The sequence below is a fragment of the Camelus bactrianus genome, chromosome 33 (genome assembly GCF_048773025.1).
Source record: "Camelus bactrianus isolate YW-2024 breed Bactrian camel chromosome 33, ASM4877302v1, whole genome shotgun sequence".
Classification (NCBI taxonomy): Eukaryota; Metazoa; Chordata; class Mammalia; order Artiodactyla; family Camelidae; genus Camelus; species Camelus bactrianus.
This window is the reverse complement of record NC_133571.1, coordinates 18547244-18565273: the sequence shown is the minus strand read 5'-3', so window position 1 is coordinate 18565273 and position 18030 is coordinate 18547244. Positions and strand designations below refer to the sequence as shown.

The window sequence follows — 18030 nt, the reverse complement described above, 5'->3', positions numbered from 1 at the left end:
TCAACTACACCCTGGGTGTGGGTGGGGCTGTTGGCAACCGCAGACCCAAATTGCCCTTCTCACCCCAACATCACCCACCCCTGACCAGGTTTCCCAGAGAAGAGCCCAGTCCTGCCCAGTGGCCTCTGATTCATGGGGGCTCCCAGCACATCAGGGCCCAGAGCTCCAGGGCTACAGCTTCCTCTACTCCCCTAGTTCAGCTAGTTTTCAATTTGGCTTCCAAGAAAGGGACCAGGCTCAGCGTTCAGAGAGCAGCCCTTGCTCTGGCCCCGGCATCTCTCCCGCCGGGCTCCTGTTTCTCACACCGGGGCCGGAAAGTGGCAGAGCCCCCTGCTTTCCTCTCTGCCTTGCCTGTCACACCTTTTCTGGCTTCAAAAAGCCGCTGATATATTTTACAAACTGAAACAGCAATTTAATTCCCCCTGATAGCGGCAATTGTCCATTAGATCTTCCTACCGAGGAGCTTAACAATAATTCCTTTCATCCAACTGCTTGCTTCTTCTTGATCTGAGAATCAATCCCATAAATAGCGGCAAGAGTTTTCACATTACTCTCCCCCTCCAGCTTTTAGCATTTTGATGAAGATTCTCATCTCCTCTTTAAGCACTTTACAACTTGGCAATTTTTCCCCCTTTGGTTCCTTTAAACAAAATAAAACAAAAAAACAGAAAGGGAGAGGAAAAAAGCATGCGAGCTCTAAGGGTAGGCACAGCCCTGCATTCGTCTCACAGAGACGTGGTCTGTAACTTCTCCTGCCAGGAGGCAGGGGGCTGACAGCAGTGACCTCCAAGGGTCACTCCCAATCTGCCATAAAGCACGTGCTATTCTGCCCCAGAGGCGCCGCCAGTCTGGTCCTAAATATCACACTCACCCACAATTGGGTCCTGTTTTTGTCGGTGATGCTCAACTTAGAACATGTTTTCCCTTTCTCTGAACCCCCTCCTCTTACTGCTGTATCCCAGGGATGGGGGTAGGGAGGCCATCGCTACTGCCCCGGGGTGGAGTCCGCGGGAAGGTTCCAGGCACTAGAGCCTCTCCGGGGGCCTGTGGCCAGGTTCCCGCCCATCCCGTAGGCAGCTCTGGAACCTGGAGATGGGATCCTGCCCTCCCTTTTTCATCTCCAGCCCCCTTCATCTCTATCCAAACAGCGTGAGTGGGAGAGGTGGGGAGGAACAGAGAAAGGAGAGAGCTGGCGGCCTTTCATTCAATTATTTTTCTTCTCTTTTAAGCATCCAGGCAGCCGCAATGGTCAGGGCGGAGGAGGGCCGCCAGCTCTTCCGTGGGAGCGGTTGGGGTGGATTGCCAGGGCAGCTGGGAGCCCGGGCCGGCTCCCCCGGGGCCCATCACGTGCTCCCTTGTCTGCACACACATGCAGAGAAACAAATCTAAAAATGAACCCAGGGACTGAAATCCCCCTCGACAAACCTGATTCCCAGGTTTATTATTATTTGTTGAGAGCTGACAGCAGCCGCTGCTCAGGAACCGAGAGGAGAAAACAACACGGGCCGGGCCCCTGGGGCTCACAACTCAACAGAGACAGACAAACAGCTCCGTCACTGGGGACCCCAGATGGAAGGGGTGCTTCTGCTTCTGCTGCCCTACCTGCCTGCCCCCTCCCATCAATCTTTCTCTCCTTGGAGGCAGTGGCCCGCCTGGGAGGGCAGCACTCCCTGGGAGCTGCGGAAAGGAAGGAGCAGGGGAAATGAGGGGCCTGAAGGGGTGGGCAGGGAGGGGGCTGGGGTGAGGGAGTCTACAGAGGTAAGGGACCCTGGCCCCTCTCCAGTCTGTCACCCACGATGCTCTCAGATTCCCCTGGAAGCAGAGGCTGCTAAGAGGGTCATCCAGCCTCCTCTTTTCTCTGCGAAGGATGGTACCACGTCCTCTGGCTAGTGGGTATCTGGTTCCATTTTTCTTAATTGCCTCCAGGAAAAAAAAAGGGTCAAGAGTCAGGGCTGTGGAGGCAAGTGGCCCTCTGGGCTCAGTTTATCATTGAAAAGCCACTCATCCCTGACACTTCCTGACTCAGCCAACAGATGTCCTCCCCGCTGGGCCTTGGTGGTGACCCAGGTGAGCTCATGAGATAAAGGGAGACCAGGTAGAGTCCCCGAGTCAGCTCAGGGGAGGAAAGGACGCCAGCGAGGCCGCCGCAACCCTCGGTCCTCACTGCTGCTTGGAAGGAGAACTGGTGTCCTGGTCTGTCAGAAAGGCAGCCCCGGGGAAGGGACGATGACGGCTGTCACGTGAGCAGAAGTGATGCTGGGAGCAAGTCCACTCCTGGGCATGGCCACTCCAGCCCCCGCTAAGCGGGCGCCCCCTCTCTACTGCGAGAAACATTTCCTCCATGCCTTTTGCTGTGCTTCTCTGCTGACAAGCCTCCTATATTACCGATTGTGCCCTGACCTTCATCAAAACTTGGCTCAAAAGCCTACTCTTCCATGAAGCCTTCCTTCACGTTCCACCCCAGCGCCACCCTGTCACTGGGAGCCTTGCCGTCAGGCGGCTGTAGGGCTCCGTAGTGTGAATTAGCACTACGTGTGTTTCTATGTTACGGAAAATCTGCTCCCCAGCCACGTGTCCCGTCCTGCCCACTGAACCCTATGCTCCCCAGCAGACGAGTTCGTGGCTCTGCCTTGCATTTCCTTCTCGGGGAGAAAAGACTGTGCAATATGACTTCACAAGGTCTGCCTCTTTACCGAGCCTGAATATATATACAATTACAATTTAATTTCTTTGGTTTACTGTTTAAAGGTAAAACAAACAAACAAATCTGGGAAGGATAAATCTTTCAGTCCCAGCAGTCATTCACACCTCAGTGAGAACGAGTTTGTTTCCCTGGAGCCAATTTTGCTCAGGGAGAGACGATAACACAGACTTAGTAACGACTGTCATTGACCGAGCCCTCACACGCACTGGGCACACTTGGGCGTGGTACACTGGGCTTCTTTCACAGATAGCCTTGTTTATTTTTCTCCACAACCTTACAGTGTAGGCATGACGGTTATCCCCATTCTAAAACTGAGGCTTAGAGAGGTTGAGAAAGTTTCCAAATGTGACCCGTGGTCTGATTTCAGGGTCTGAATGTTTAACCTAGAAGTCTCTCAGGGCGGAGGGGAGGAACACCAGAGGAGGAGTGAGAGCCTTGGAGATGTAGAAAGATAGGCTGTCTGTGGAAATACGACCGTCTGCAGTTGGGACATCTGACATGGGCTGTCCTTGGACCTCCACAGGCACCGAATTTCCAAGACTCCCCCATATCGACAGGCCAAAACATCCCCCGTATGCCAGATTTGGGCTTTTGGACTTCATTAATGAGCACACACTCTCTGCCTGTGGATGGTGGGACTGCTAAACGGCCAAGTTCATTTCTGAAGTCAGCCCTGTCTTCTTTGGGCAGCAGTGTGTGTACAAATTTATTTCAATATTTTATTGCATCTGCTCTCATTACTGCAAAAAAAAAAAATGAGTGGAAGATGGAAAGTGGAAAGTGCTGATAGCAGCGATAGGAAGTTGGGGTCTTATAAACACAGTGCAGCAGAACCAGAGACGGGAAACACGGAGCTGATAGAGGCAGGTCTGAGCCTCCGTCCTAGACTCGCTGGACTGTGGGTTCAGTTATGAAGGGAAAGAACAAAATGAGAGAATGAATAGATATGATGGAATACATGGTTGAAGACGGGCTGGGCAAGGTGATGAGTAATTGGGAATTGGATCATGTGTCTCAGCTGTGGGCTAGAACTCCGGGCGCTGGTGCTGGGTGAAGGCGGGGACGGCCTGGGCCCTGACCCCACGCCGGGAGGCAGCTTCGGGCCAAGGCTCTGACTCACATTGGCTGGGACTCTGGTAGCGTCTCCTTCCGGTCAGCAGGGACCGAGGAGCCGTGCTGTGGCCCAGGTGGGCGGGGTGGGGTGGAAGGGAGCATGTAGCCAGCCTGAACTCCCTCACTGTGACTGCTTGGCCTTCTTCTCCTGCCCCACCCAGGGTTTTCCAGGGACCACCCACAGCTGCAAAGAAGTCCCTGTTCTGGTGGGAAATATGCTATGACTCACAGGCAAAGAGGCACCTGGCTCTGTCTTTGGAAAACCTGTCCAGTTGAGCAGTACTGTGTTTTGGTTTTTCAGATCATCCTTAGGAAGTGTCCCATCCTTGTCACATCTCCCTGGATCCCGACTTTATCCCCCTGCAGAAGCCCCTTCCTGTGAACCTTCCTTTCAGAGCCATCCCTTCCTTTCTCTGCCCACAGAGGTTCCAGGCAGTGTTCTGAAGGGGCAACCAGTGAAGACATCTCCACGGGCCAACAGTGGGGTTGTTACCCACAGCCTCCGAAGCAGGCTGCAATAAACAAAAGCGCAGAGGACCAGAGCCGTGTTCTGCCTCCCACAGGCTCCCGGCTGCCTTCTGCCAAGTTCCAGCCCCTTCAACCTCCAGCCTTGGAAAGGGGTCTATAGTTCTCTGGTTTCTAACAGGGAAAACTTTAGTCATATGCTGGCGCTTTCCACTGCACTTGACCGAGGAGAAGTGTTTCATATTAGCAGCAGAATCCTTGAATACTAGCAGCTTGTCTGAAAATTATAACTCGCAACAAACCTTAATTCTGCCCTTTGCAATGACAACTCATTCCCTGTTGTTGTGGTCTCGGTGGAAGGAAAGAGGCCTGCCTTCAGTACAGAATCCTTATGGACTTGAAGTTCAAGATTGTGCCTCACCCTTCTCCAGTAAGATGGACCCCACTTCTCATGTCAGGACAAGGACGGGGCGGGTAGGGGTGAGGAGGAGACAGCCTCACACAGTGGACTCTGGCCCTGGGGGACCAATTAGGATGCTCCGACTTAGAACAGAGAATGATCTTCTGGGATCTGAGCACTTGTTAATCTGAGTCTTCCAGTGCCTGGCCCATTCAGGGAGGAGTGAAGCATCTTGACTCCCAGATCTCGAGATTCTGTCTGGAGCAGACTGATCTGGGTGAGCAGGGTGCTGTGTGGGAGGCGTCTGCTCCTAGGGCGGGTCTCTGGGGAGGGGAGGAGGAGTCAGGCGAAATTCTCATCCAAGGCGCCTCCCCAGGGGCACAGGTGCCTAAGGCTGGATCAGATCCCTGCTATGGGCAGGACTCTGTGATGGTCTGTTTTTCAGGGCCTGGCTGTCTCAGGTCAGAGCATCTGCTTGGCAGCATTGGGAAGAGAAGTCTGCTGTCTTTTTGTTCTGGAATTCATAAAGGTGAAAAAAAGATCTCACCTAAGGAGGCACTAGCTGTGGTGAGGGGTTATTTCCCTAACAGTAGCTGTGAGTGGAGAAGTGGGGCAGTGGGAGAGATGGGCAGAGGGAGAGGGAGTGGGAAGGAGGCCTGTGTAAGAATGACTGGGAAGGTCAAGGAGAGAGGTCCCCAAGGGGACATTCAGGGGATGCTGAAGAGATTTGAGGTTCGGGGAATTGTCTGTAGTGGGAGGCTGGCCACCACGCTGCCCTACGGCTCACTCTCCGCTTTCCCCTCACTCCTCACTCCTTAGCTTCTTCCCCAACCCCAGGGGCAGCGTAGGACTCAAGGCTCCAGAGCATTCTGTCCAGAGCAGATGGCTGGAGGGCTGGCAGAGCAGCTTCCCTGTACAAAGGAGAAATCCTGTTCAAGTTCATGCAGCCAGTTGGAGACGGGTCCTAACTAGAACCCAGGTAACCAAGTCATTAGTCATTTGCTGAGCACCTACTATGTGCTGGGCTCTGCGCTGGGCAGTGGAAGTTCCAGAAAAAGAAAACAGAAACAACAGAGCAGAATACACATAGATACGATGAAATGAAGCAAGACAGGTGACTTCAGATTTAAAGGGATCCCAAGGACTGAGTAAGAGTAACGAAAAAAAGAGCAAACCAAATCTCAAGCCTCAGTGCAGCGTGGTGAAATTTCAGAATTTTAAAAAGAAAAAGAAAACTAAAAGTGGATTCTCATTGCAAGAGTGGAAAGAAGAAGGTGGCGGAGCAGCGCCTTCAAGATGGAAAGGAAAAGGTTTTGAGCACGGGAGCCAAGCTGAACTGGGTCAGATTAACAGTCAAGTCTGAAGACAAGGTAAAGTCCGTGTTGGACATGTAACAGCTCGGAGTTTATTTCCCTCCCATCAACATAAAAATAACTAGAGGCGGTATTCTAGTAGAACAAAGAGGTCGGAGGAAGAGGACAACGTAAAACAAGACAGAGCAGCAGCCGGCGTGACCAATGGGAGGGAAGGCAGCTGGGAGGGGGGCAGGTGTTAACCTGGGGGCTCGGAAGATCCCTGGCAGCAGCCAAGTGGTGACGATAGGATTCCATTTCGTTTTCTGTGGTCAAATCACACGATTTAGTTCTGTGGTTGAATGACATTTCCACCTTATAATCAACCTATAGTCAGAATGCGGGTAACTACAGTTACTTAACGGACCATAATAAATCTTCTAAATTTTAACATAAAGATAGTACATAGACGATTACACTAAAATTGTAGCACTGTGTACTATATAACACATATACACTGTATTATAAATATACGGCATACTAAAAGTAGATAATACCAAATTTTGTTTGATCAAATGCATACAGACTGGAGGGAGCAGAACGTGTGCTCATTGCCCCACTTCCATAGCAGGGAGTTACCTGATAAATGCATATGTTAAAAAAGAGGGTTTTCATGCATATTACATAACATAATAAATGGCCTCAAAATCAGCTAAAGCGTTGGGGTTGACTTTGGATCGTGAGCCTAGTGGGCAGAGGTGGGGAAAGAAGGGAGATTTTTAATTCTACTTTATATCTTTAGCACTGTGGGTTTCCTCCTCACATACATGCTTTACTTCTAAATTGTAAAATAGCTAAGCCCGTTATAAAACATCCATGTAAGAGAATACTACACAATCATTAAAAACAAGGATCTATTGCTTTTGACCTGGAAAACTCTCCCTTATATAGCTTAGGTTAACAAAACAAGTTTTTAGGACAGTATTGAACACATAACATTTAACTGTGTTCAACTAAACACCCAAACAGTAAGATGTAGTCTCTGCCTTCAAGGAACCCCTGTCTGCAGCCCCTTCTGTGTCCTCTGCCCTACGCCAGGCAGCCTGCTTCTGGTATGTCTTCCTTTCTCTGATTTTTGCAAGATGCAAATCACTTTTTGTCCTTGGGAGGAGCTGTTTCATGTATGTTTCAAGTAATGAATGCACATTCTGGACTACAAGTGATCAGTCCAAAGACTGTCCTGGATGAAGCCGCCCAGGAGATGCAAGCTTCACATGCAAGTAACGGTGTGAAGGAAGCCAAGAGGGGAGGAAAATCTGAGAGTTTCAGATGCTGAGGCTCCAAGGCACCTCAAAGAGCTCCATCTACCCCCTCATTTCACAGATAAAGAACATACGTGAGGCCTGATGGAAGCTCCATTGAACTAGTGCCCAGAAGAGAGAGAGCTGGGCTTGTTACAAGCCAGAGGCAGGAAGAGAGGCTGTGAGATGCTGAAGGCCTGATGCCTGAGCCCCGCAGAGAAGCCCCCCGGGAGATGGTGGGTGTGTGAGGGGCTGGGGTCCACTTCAGGAGCTGCTCAGGGTGCAGATGGGAGACCTGGAGAAACTGGACCAGATCATGCTTCCTTAGTGTCCACGGGAGCTGGAAAGAAGCAGCTCAGTGTGGGCAGGAGGGAGCATGCTGGGGAGGGGCCCAGGGAGGGACCGACGTTTACTGAGCATTCGCCACCGGCCAGGCTTGCATCAGGTGCCGCCTGGTACGTTATTCAACCCTCACGCTAGCCCTGTGAGGTAAATATAATTATTCCAGGTACATGAAGATGGTGTTGGTTAGAAAACTAAGTCACACAACTTGCGTCAGACCCCGCAGCCAGCACACGGTAGAGCTGAGTCTGGGTGGGTCTGTTCCAAAGCCCCTGCTCAAGGAGTCAGAGGGCGTCAATAAGTCTGTGGTAACTAGTTACTAAGAGAAGTGTCCTCCCCAGACTGGGACAGCCAATCCTTCTCCCTTCCTGACCCCCGCGTGTGTACGGCCTCGGGCCCTCTACCCAGTCCATGAATATCCAGGCGTCAGCCGGCGCAGGGGGACTAGGATTTACGCTGGCCCAACAGGGCCCTCCCAGCTCGGAGGGTAACAGCAGACAGGGTTCCCTTCCTCCCAGCTGAGCACTGACATTGCCTCCTGAGGACACTGAGCCTGCGACGTTGGGGCGAGGACAGAGCAGGAGACCAGGGAGGAGGCCTGGGTTCTGGTTTCTAGTGTTAGCGCCAGACCTGTCCTCCAGCAGCCCCAGGGACACACTCATCACTTCCGCCCCCGTTCAGTTGCTGCCCCTGGCTCCCCCAGGTCTCCCTGGGCACCTCTGCGCAAACCCCACCCCCAAGCCTCTGACTTCAGGGGGAGGCAGGCAGGCAGGCCCAGGAGAGTACCTGTGTCAGTTTGGGGTTGTCGCTGACACGTGGAGATCATTAACGAGACTTATTTTTAAATTGTAATTGCAAAATGTAAATGCGCCCCAAACTGATGTGTAATTGCTACCCCCTCCACCCCAGCCCTTCCCCTCTGGTGCCAGCTTTGCAAGGAGAGAATTAGAAAATAAAAAGGGGGTGGATTATGTAAGCAAAATGATTTTAAAAAAAGAGAGCGAGAGAGCTAAGAATCGAAGTGAGACAGCTGGCGGCTCCTCTGATTGCCACACTTCCAGCATTAGCTGCAAAAATTGTCCTTGCCGACTGCACCCATCCAAGCAACAGTGTCAACTCTATGCAGCCCCCAGAACAGACCACACTGGCGCTCACTTGGCTAGGCTGTTCCGTGCACAGCAAGTGTACGTGTGTGCGTGTGTGTGTGCGTGTGTGTGTGTGGCGGGGTGGAGGGGGAGGCTGGGGTGATATTTGAGGTTGCCTCTATCTCATTCTTGAATGCCTTCCATTGTGTAGAAAGACGCAACTCACAGCAGGAGTTAGTGGTCCGTCAACACACTTCCATCCTCCCCCTAGTTCTACCTAGGGAGGGCCAGGCCCCTCCACCCCCAGGTACTGCCTGTTTAGACTCCAGCCTCAGCAGCATCAGCAGGGGCTGGGGAAGGGGTGTATAGGACTCTGTTGGGCTCCCTCTGAAATAGGTAGCTCGGCAGGAGGAAGCTGATTCACTCGCCAGTCCCAGAGCAGCCACTGGACTAGGGCAATGACAACCGTCCACACTGGTTCCCCAGGAGTCTCTGACCCTTTGCCCCCTTTTCCTCTTTAACCATCCCCCATCTTCTCCAAGCCCTCACCACAGCCATTGCCTGCAGGGAACTCCTTTCCATATCACTGTGCGCACAGGCTCCGAAGATCGTTGAAAAGATTGTCCCCTAAATGGGCATCATTCAGCTCACACTTGGGGTGAAGCCCTGACCCCTGGGATCCAGCTTTTCCTTCGGCTTTCACCTCGAGGGGACCCAGCATGACTCAGCGTGCTCCCTACCCCATAACACACCCCGAACACAGGGCTCCCCTAACAGCCAGGGGGCACAGGAACAGACGACCACGGCTGGCCAGTTCTGCTGCTGTTGGACGGGCCGTCCCCTTGAATATCTGGGGCTTCTCTAACCACCTGCCTGGGGACATTCACTTTTCTGACTGTCTCTCTCCCTCTTCTCTAGAGGGAAACCAGCTTTTGTGAGGAATTTGGCAATTGTTACTGCCTCCAAAATGAAGACTGAGGAATTAGAAGGTCATGGCGGCCCTAAGACATCAGGAAAACTTACAAAATCCTGGGCAGGGTCCTTTGGAGTTGGGGCCCAATCTCACCATAACAGACCCAGCCCTTATCATGGCATACTGGAAAGAAAAAAGGCTTGTTTTGGATAACTGACTTCCAAATCCCTGCCTATACAGATACAGGTCTGTGAGATCATGAAGTTACTTAAGGGGATGTAAAAAACCCTATCTGATAAGAGGATTAAGTGAGATTCTCCATTCAGAATGCTTTATACACTCCGAGGAGCTATTTCTCATACTTCATCACAAACCACTGGGATGCAGTTTCCTCTGTGTTCATCAGAAACACTTGGGGTGCAGATTCCTGGTCTGAACCCGGACTCGCAAATCAGGAACCCCGGTGTGAGATCCAGGCACTGAATTTTCCAGAAACACCCCTGGTGATAACGCTCGCTCCAGAGGGTTGTACAAGTGTTACCATCATCATGGTGTCAGCAACAGCCCATCCGTCTGTATCAACAACAGTCTATTGTTCATGGAGTATGTAGAAGAAAAGAGAGGTGCCCAGGGACCAGGCACACAGCCCTGTGCTGTCCTCCAGGAGCAAAGACATGGAGAAATCACGCAGGGCTGTGCTGTCGAAGGTTGTGTGTGCTAAGTGTCAGCTAATGTTACGGGCTGGTTCTCGAGGTTTTCAGAAGAAAAGAGAATCTGCCTGGAGGGTTTAACTATGTGTTAAAGGATGGAGAGGCATTTCTTACTGTTCGGGTGATCCTGGTGGCCTCTAGGATGGCCCTCAGGAGACTTGCTCCCCTCTTCTCACTTCCAGCTGGGCCAGAATGTCTTCCTGCCTGCTAGAGCCAGCGCACCTGCAAAGAAGGGCAGAGAAGTGCTCAAAAAGGGCAGAGAAGTGCTCGGGGCAGGGGATCAGGGAAAAGAGGACCCACCTCTGTCCCCCCCACTCCAAGGCTGGCGGGAAGGGGTACACTCTGCGTGCTCTGCAGGCTTCCTACCACGTGCACCATTCAAGCCCCTCTTCTCAGGGGCCGCTCAGCCCTTGTCACAGTGGGAAGTGCCCTGTGGTCACCTGTCTGGTCCCCTGGCACCAGACACATAGTCAGCCCTCTCTCCCTGCAAGTGTGGGCTGGTCCCTGAGTGAAGCTGGGTCCTGGGGAGCCACAGCTGGCTTTTTGTTTTAAACTGTAGGGAACTCAGAGAAAGGGCGGCAGTTGCAACCTGTTCAGGTGTGCAGAAGAGTTTCAGATGGTTTCCCTGCAGGCAGGCTTTGGCTGGGGGTCTGGAGAGACACTGATGGGCTGGAGGGGAGGGTGCCTGCTGGCAGCAGGGAGGAAGAGTCAGGGGGGTAACGGACCCAGGCAGTGGAAGACAGCCTCGGCCTAAAGGGGGATTTGACTGCACAACTTACTTATTTACTTTTAGATTAAAGTGGATTAATTTTGTTTCTCAATGTCTGAAATGCACCAAGTGTCCAGAAATGAGGTTGGTGGTCAGCACCAGTGTAAGGCCTGGCCTGACACTTCCCACTCACAGCAATTTCTCCCTCTGGATGGAGTTGCTGATTTGACTCCAGTGAGGCTGCGCTTGGGGCCAGGATGGTGGGGTCATGGGAAGGGAGAGGGGGCTGCTGATGCCTGGGCTGCATTTTCAGGGCAGCAGCAGGGAGCATCTCCAGCCAAGAGCCCCAGCCCTGCAACCAGAGGTAAACGCATCTTTAACATTCACAATTCCTTCCTAGTTAACACCATCTTAGTCTCCCTGTAAAAACACATTTGCACCTCAGTAAAGAATGTAATTAACTAGTGACATGACAACAGGAGGAGCTAAACAGTGGCCGGGCTGGGAGCTGCAGTGGGAAATGGAAATTCAGACATTTGCCTGAACAAGACTTTCCTGCCTCCCTCTGGGGTGTGTGTGTGTGTGTGCGTGCGTGTGCACTGCTGGAGGTGAGGGTGGCAGAGACACAGCATCCAGGATCCTAAGGGGTGTGTGAACTCCTGGCTGCAGGGAGAGGAAGTGGGGGAGCTAGGAGATGGGATGACTGGAGAGGAGCACGTGGTTAATGAATTTCCACTAAAAAATCTCTCTGGGTTGAAACAAAACCCCCTTCCCCACATGGGGCCCAGATTCCTCCCAAGGAGGGATGATGGATATGAGATCCATTCAACGTGGCAGAAGGCTCAGGTCCCCCAGGCCATCACCTGCCCAAGAGATCAGGACTGAGGGAGAGGATGCTGTGAGCACCGAAGTGCCCCCATCCCAGCCTTTCCTCCTCCACTGGCATTGCCTGTGACTTCTGTGAATGACTCCTGGTTCCCCGGTCCCCCAGGCAGCAAATCTGAAGGACAAGTCCACTTCCTCCCTTCCTGAGCCCCACCTCATGTTCCCTCCCCATCACTCCCCCACATCCCAGCTCTTTCCAGTCCGGGAGGAAGATGGTCTTCTCCTTTCCATTCCCAGTGATACACCTGGAGAGGGCCCGCATCCCTGGCCATGACGGCCAAGTCCCTCCTCCTCCCTGCTGTTTGCCCCACCAGCCTGTTAGCTGCCTTGGGACTGAGCTTCCCAGGCAGAGGGCTTCATTTTGCATCCATCCAGGGCCTCGGACTTGCCAGACACTGTCCGGGATGACCTTACAGCCGTGCTACCTCCTACTCCAGAATTTTCAGTGACTCCTTACTCATGGAAGGCACCTCTGGTGTTCACTGTCGCACTGATCAAGTGCAGCCTGGCCCCTGACCTCCCTAACTGCCTTCTGAACTCAGCTTCGACCCTTCACCGTAGGCTTGCTACTGCCATCCACACACAGCCCTTGCGTTCTCCAAATCTGTCCCGTGACCTCCCACTTCTCTTACTGCCCCAATTCTACATCTCTGCTGGACAAGAACCTTATCACTCTTCAGTGTTCAACTCGAACATTCTGGCTTTTTCCTCTACAGCCAGACGTCATTTGATCTCCTCTGTGTTTCCAAGTAACATGTTTGTCACCCTCCGAAAGCTCTTGCCAGGCTCGGTTTCATGCTACAGTTAATCTCGCATCCCTCTCGTCTCTCTCCAAACTGGAGGCTCCTTGTGGGCAGAGACCCTGTCTTATAGCTGCATAATTTTTCATTTTACAAAGTACTTTCATATGTAGTATCTTCTCTAACTCTTAAAACAATCTTAGAAGGCGATATGTTAATATAATAACTTAATTTTTATTACCTTCATAAAATAATATATCCTTATTGTACAAAATAGATACAGAAGAAGGAGAAAACTTTAAGTTAGCTGTGGTCCTAGGATACAAACATAACCACAGTTACTATGTAGAGTAAGACGCCTTTTTCTTCAAGACAGGATCATACTCTACACGCTGTTTGTTCTGTAAGCAGCCTTATAAATTTAACGACGTACCGTAAATACCTTTGCACATAAGGGAAATGTACACAATAATCTTAGTGACACATGGCATGCCACTTACGGATGTACTCCAACTACCCAGCCAAATTTCTATTATTTGTTGTTTAGATTATTTCCAGTTTTTGTCATTAGAAACACATAATGCCCATTCTTGCAGCTGAGTTTTGCTCCAGACTTGATGATTGTCTTAGGGTAAGTTTCTAGATGTGGAGTTGCCAAATCCAAAGGTGTACTCATTTCAAAGAATTTTTACAAATTACTTGCGGAAGGTCACGCCGATTTACATCATATATGGAGTTTATGAGAGATGCCTTCTTCCCTGCCAGGTAGCTGATCTCATTTTATCAAGGTGGATAATAAGGCTTAGGAAAGTCAAGCGCTGGGTTTGCCTAAGAAAACAGCCAACAAGCGGCATATCTTCTGACTCCAGACCTTTTGTTCTTCCCCCTCCCCCCTCCCCACCCCCACTTCTCTTTGCTCCTATATTTCTTACCAATCCAGAGAGGGGGCCTGCAGTAGTAAGTGCTAAGTAAATGTTGGGCTTCCCGAAGAAGAAGGCCGAGGCGATGTGGGGATGGGCCATTCCGGGGGGCCCTACTGATGTCAGCCTCCCGTCTTCTGCCCAGGGGTCAGGGACCTATTTTGGCAGAGGAGAGCTCTGTTCTTGGGTAGCTTTTTACTAGTCCCTCCACCCCCAAGATGCAAACTGCTTCAATTTAGACTCTGTGTATTAAGAACATACCATGTGCCAGGGCCTAGGCGTGCAACGATGAAACACACACACACACACACACACACACACACACACACACACACACACACACAGGCAAGCTCTCCCTGTCTTTGAGGTGCTCACTGTCTAGATGGTAAGGACATAACGGTATCCGGTCATGTGTGGACGATGCTGCTTCTGGCTGCTGGCCTCCCCTCCTCCGCTTCTGCCAAAGCCCACAGAGCTGGGGCCAGGGCCAGGGTCTGGGTCAGGGTTGCTGAAGGAGGAAGCCCTCTCTGCCTGGTGTGTCCTGCAGCCCCTCTTGCTAATTGTGTCCTTTCTGTCACCGAGGGACTGGAGCTCCCTCCCCACGTCCTGCTGCTATGCCTGCTTTTCTGTCTTTCGCTTTAGTCTTACCCCTGCCCCCCCCCGCCCCCGTAAGGAGTGGAGCCCCTCAGAGAGGACCAACAGCAGTTTAGGGAAGAGAAGCCCACCCTGGCCACACTCAGGGACTAACAAATACACAGTTGAGAGGGAAGGACGGTCCCCAGTGACACCAGCGTGCCCCACGCAGGGCACTGCTGCAGGGCGACACTAGACATAGATGTCCCCTTTCCCACACTGACAACTGCCTAGTCCCCACAGCCTGGAGAAAGCTTCAAGGCAGAAGTACATCCGGTAATCTCCTTTCTGCCAGCTGTTCCTCTGAGCATCACAAGGGCAACTCACAGGACCGAAGGCACTGAGACACAGGAAAGAGCCTGCAGCCCTGGGGGTGGGGGGACAATGAGGTCGCAGCTGCCCTCCCCCCATGCTCACACTGGCCTTGCCCCAGGGCGGGCCTTGGGGGCGCCAGAGAGAGTGTCAGCCCCTCTCTTTCGTCCTGTACAAAGTCTGCCTCCCTCAGAGGCTGGCAGGCGCCTGTGACACAGCTGCCCTGATCCCAAGGCTGGGCTGGGCCCAATTAACAGGCAGCCTGACAGACAGGGAGGCGGACCGAGAGACAGAGAGAGAGAGATGGATGGGAAGACACGGGCCCTGTGTGACCTGATGGCCCAGATGTTTCAGGGACAAAGGAGGAAGCAGGCTCTTCATCTTGAAGATAATGTCCCTTCTATCCCCATAAGATCCCCAAGAAATGGAGTGGCCCCGCTCCCGCTCTTTAGCTCTGATCAGGCCGCTCCCAGGTCATTTTGTGGGCACGCCCTGACCTCTGACAGCCCAGCAAGCTTCCCCAGAGAACACCTTTGCTCGTTTAGCCAACCTGCACTTACACTTTTTGCAGATGAATGGGACAGCAGTGAAGACTGAGCCTCTGGTATCTCTGGCCAGAAGCCCAAACCAAAGGCCTGTCCCCTGTCCACTTTGGGGGTGTTGCCCCAGCCTGCAATCTATCCCGGGAGCAAACGACATCAATGTCTTTGTCCTCATTGATCTCACTCTGGAGACCCTCCCAGGCCCTTTTCTTGCGTAAGTGCAGTGATGGAGGTGTGGTTTGCCTACCAAGTCCCTGGGGTGTTTCCCCAAGGGTATAGCTCCTCCTACTTCCCTGTGGGGTGAGCAAGCTAAGGAGGCAGATAGCTGGTCCCAGTTCTGCCAAAAATTTGCTGTGTGATGTTGCACAAAACCCTCCACTTCTTAGAATTCTGTTCCATCACCGTCATCATCAATTTGCACCGCTGCCGTCTGTACACAAGAGGCGGGACCTGACAGGGGGCCCTTTTCTCGGACTGCTGGTGATTAGCTGTTGCAGTCAGTTGTCCCCGAGAAAGCCTCAGATTTCACCAGAGCCATGAGGCTGATCTCAAAGAGACCAGACTCCAATTCTCTAGGAAGGGAGAGCGCCTCCATGGAAGCTAAAATAGTTTACAGACTGGCTTATACTGTTTCTCCCCAACTCAAAAATCTGTAATGACTTGCCAGGACCTATAAAGACAAAATCCAAGTTTCTTAGCCTCCTTTCTTGTCCTTTGTAATCAGACTCAACCTACCTCTCTTACCTAATCCCCTGGTCTTTCAAACCTGAGCCTTTTCTCCATCTGCACCAGGCTGTCATGGTATTACAGATGGTGAAGAGCTAACCCTCACCCTCTGACCCCTTGCTCAGGTCCCCACACCCCCTGGAGGCCCCCTTTCCTCTCCACTACTCAGGTCCTACCCATCCCCTAAGTCCTACCTTTCTCTGAACCTCTGCAGCTGAGTGGAGTCAAGCTCTGGGTCCCGCGCCCTACGATTGGCCCTTAATCTTACTTTGCTTTGTGATCTTCTGTGTTCCCTGTTAGTCTCAGTCTCCTCAATGGTATCATAAATGTTTGAGGACAAGATCGGTGTCTTCAGTTTCTCTTATGCCTTCCACGCGTACCCGGGCTGGTGCTGTGCCCGTGTGGAACATCGAGAGGATCGTTCTTGCTGCGTGAAGAGGAAGCATCACCAGAAAACACTCAATCAGACCAGTGCTCAACCAGCTTAGCTAGACTTTGCCTAGTTAGTGATTATCACTTGTTGTCAAAGACATTACAATTCCCTCCACTTCAATGTGTCTCTGAATTGAGAGCTTCGGACCACGCTGTGGTTTATTTCATGTGCCTCCTACACTAAGATGAAGAAGTGAACGTGGGAGATAGTACAGTGGTCTGGAAAAAAACTCCGAAGTCAGACAGCCTGGATTCACATCCTCCATCTCCCTCTTCCTGGCTGTGTGACCTCTCGGTGTTCCTATTTCTGAAAATGGGAACGGTAATACCTAACTTACGGGGTGTTTATTGGGGTTTTATGTCATTTATTACATCAGACACACGATGTGCTCAGCACATAGTAAAGGACTCAGCATCGACACAGACTGAGCCACAAATGGTGAGTGTCGTTGTTAAGACAATCATAGCAATTATAGTTTGTTTCCCTTTTGTTTGGCAAAATCATACTCATCCTTTGAGATCCAGCTCTGTAAAGTTTTCTCTCACGATAAAGTCCAAAGCTCTTAGCCGTGAACTCCAGGCGGTATCTCAGCATATTTTCATTACATGTTCCCATGGGCGCCCCTCCCGTTTGAGCCCTGAGCTTCCTGAGCACAGTGCTCCTGCTTCTAGCTCTGGCCTCGCATCAGGCTCCACGTGTGCTTATTAAATAGGGAGTGAATGGATGAGCAGGAATGCTAAGAGCAGTCAAGAGACCAGGGCAGAATTCGACCACACACAGATTAGAGACGGGTCATGGGGAACCCATCGTAGAAAGCACATGTCCCTTTTAACTCAACTAAGACCAGCCCCAAATTTAGTGAAGTCCCTTGGCTTTCCCAGTAGGATTACGTTTCTAAGGGTAACCACCAGCCTAACCGAAGCCTTTTGAAAACCTCTGCAAAGCCCTTCCTGTCTCCATCCCTCCTTTGCCCTCAGCTGGGCTCGGTCCTCCTCCTGTTCCCCGCCATTCCTCCCACAGCGGTCAGACCGTCCAGCCTCGGAGCCCCAGCTCCCTCACCAACCAGGCTGCTGATGGACCCTGGGTTCCCAACCCAGAAGCAGGGGAAGGTCAGTGCATCTTGGTACAAACGAATCATTCTTTTCTGCCCCCATAGAGTGAGCCACATTTTCCTCCCCTCCATCTCCTCTGCCACACCTCAGCTTAGCAACAGCCTGCAAATCAGTCTCCCCGCGGCCTTCCTCATCGTGCACGTGGCTGCCACAGGACGGTTCTAGCAGCCTAGAGCATCCTGTGCACCATTCTCTTAGCACTTATCCTGCAAAATTCTGATTTCTATTCGCCTACCCTACTAGATTACATAATCCTAAACAGAATGTGTTTGGAGCCTAATCTGTATACCTATAAGGTGTTCAATAAATATTGGTTGAATAAAGGAGTAAATAAATGTATATGTTCAGCAGAGGATATGCAGAATGTATGGCACACAACCTGCTAATGTCCCTTACAAAGAACTGTGTCACCCAGTTTATTATTTAATCTTTGCAGCAACCCTCCAAAGGAGGTGTCACTAGTCCTATGTTTAAAAGGGGGAACTGAGGTTAGAAAAATGACTTGCCCAAAGTCACAAAGCTGGTTAAGGGGGTGAAGTGAAAGGGCAGAGTCCAAGGGTGGTCTCCTCCACACCTCTGCCCACCTGCCCGCCTGCCCGCCCAGCCAGGGAGAGGATCCAAAGAGGCTGAACTGCTTCTGCTCTGCCTCACTTGGGAAATAAACAAGAAGAATTCTTCCTCTCATCATTTGGT

The 18030-nt window shown here is 51.7% G+C and overlaps 1 protein-coding gene across 4 annotated transcripts in view; it reads right to left on the bottom strand.

The window, feature by feature from the left end:
• The window catches only part of PKNOX2 (PBX/knotted 1 homeobox 2), a 233749-nt gene that overhangs the window by 79843 nt on the left and 135876 nt on the right, over positions 1–18030 (bottom strand). For 3 of the 4 annotated variants that reach the window (XM_074357132.1, XM_074357135.1, XM_074357134.1), the window contains exon 3: positions 10440–10547. The exons of the other annotated variant lie outside the window; for it this stretch is intronic. The gene's annotated coding sequence lies outside the window, so the exon portion shown is untranslated. The remainder of the gene's footprint in view (positions 1–10439; positions 10548–18030) is intronic. 4 annotated transcript variants of the gene reach the window in all.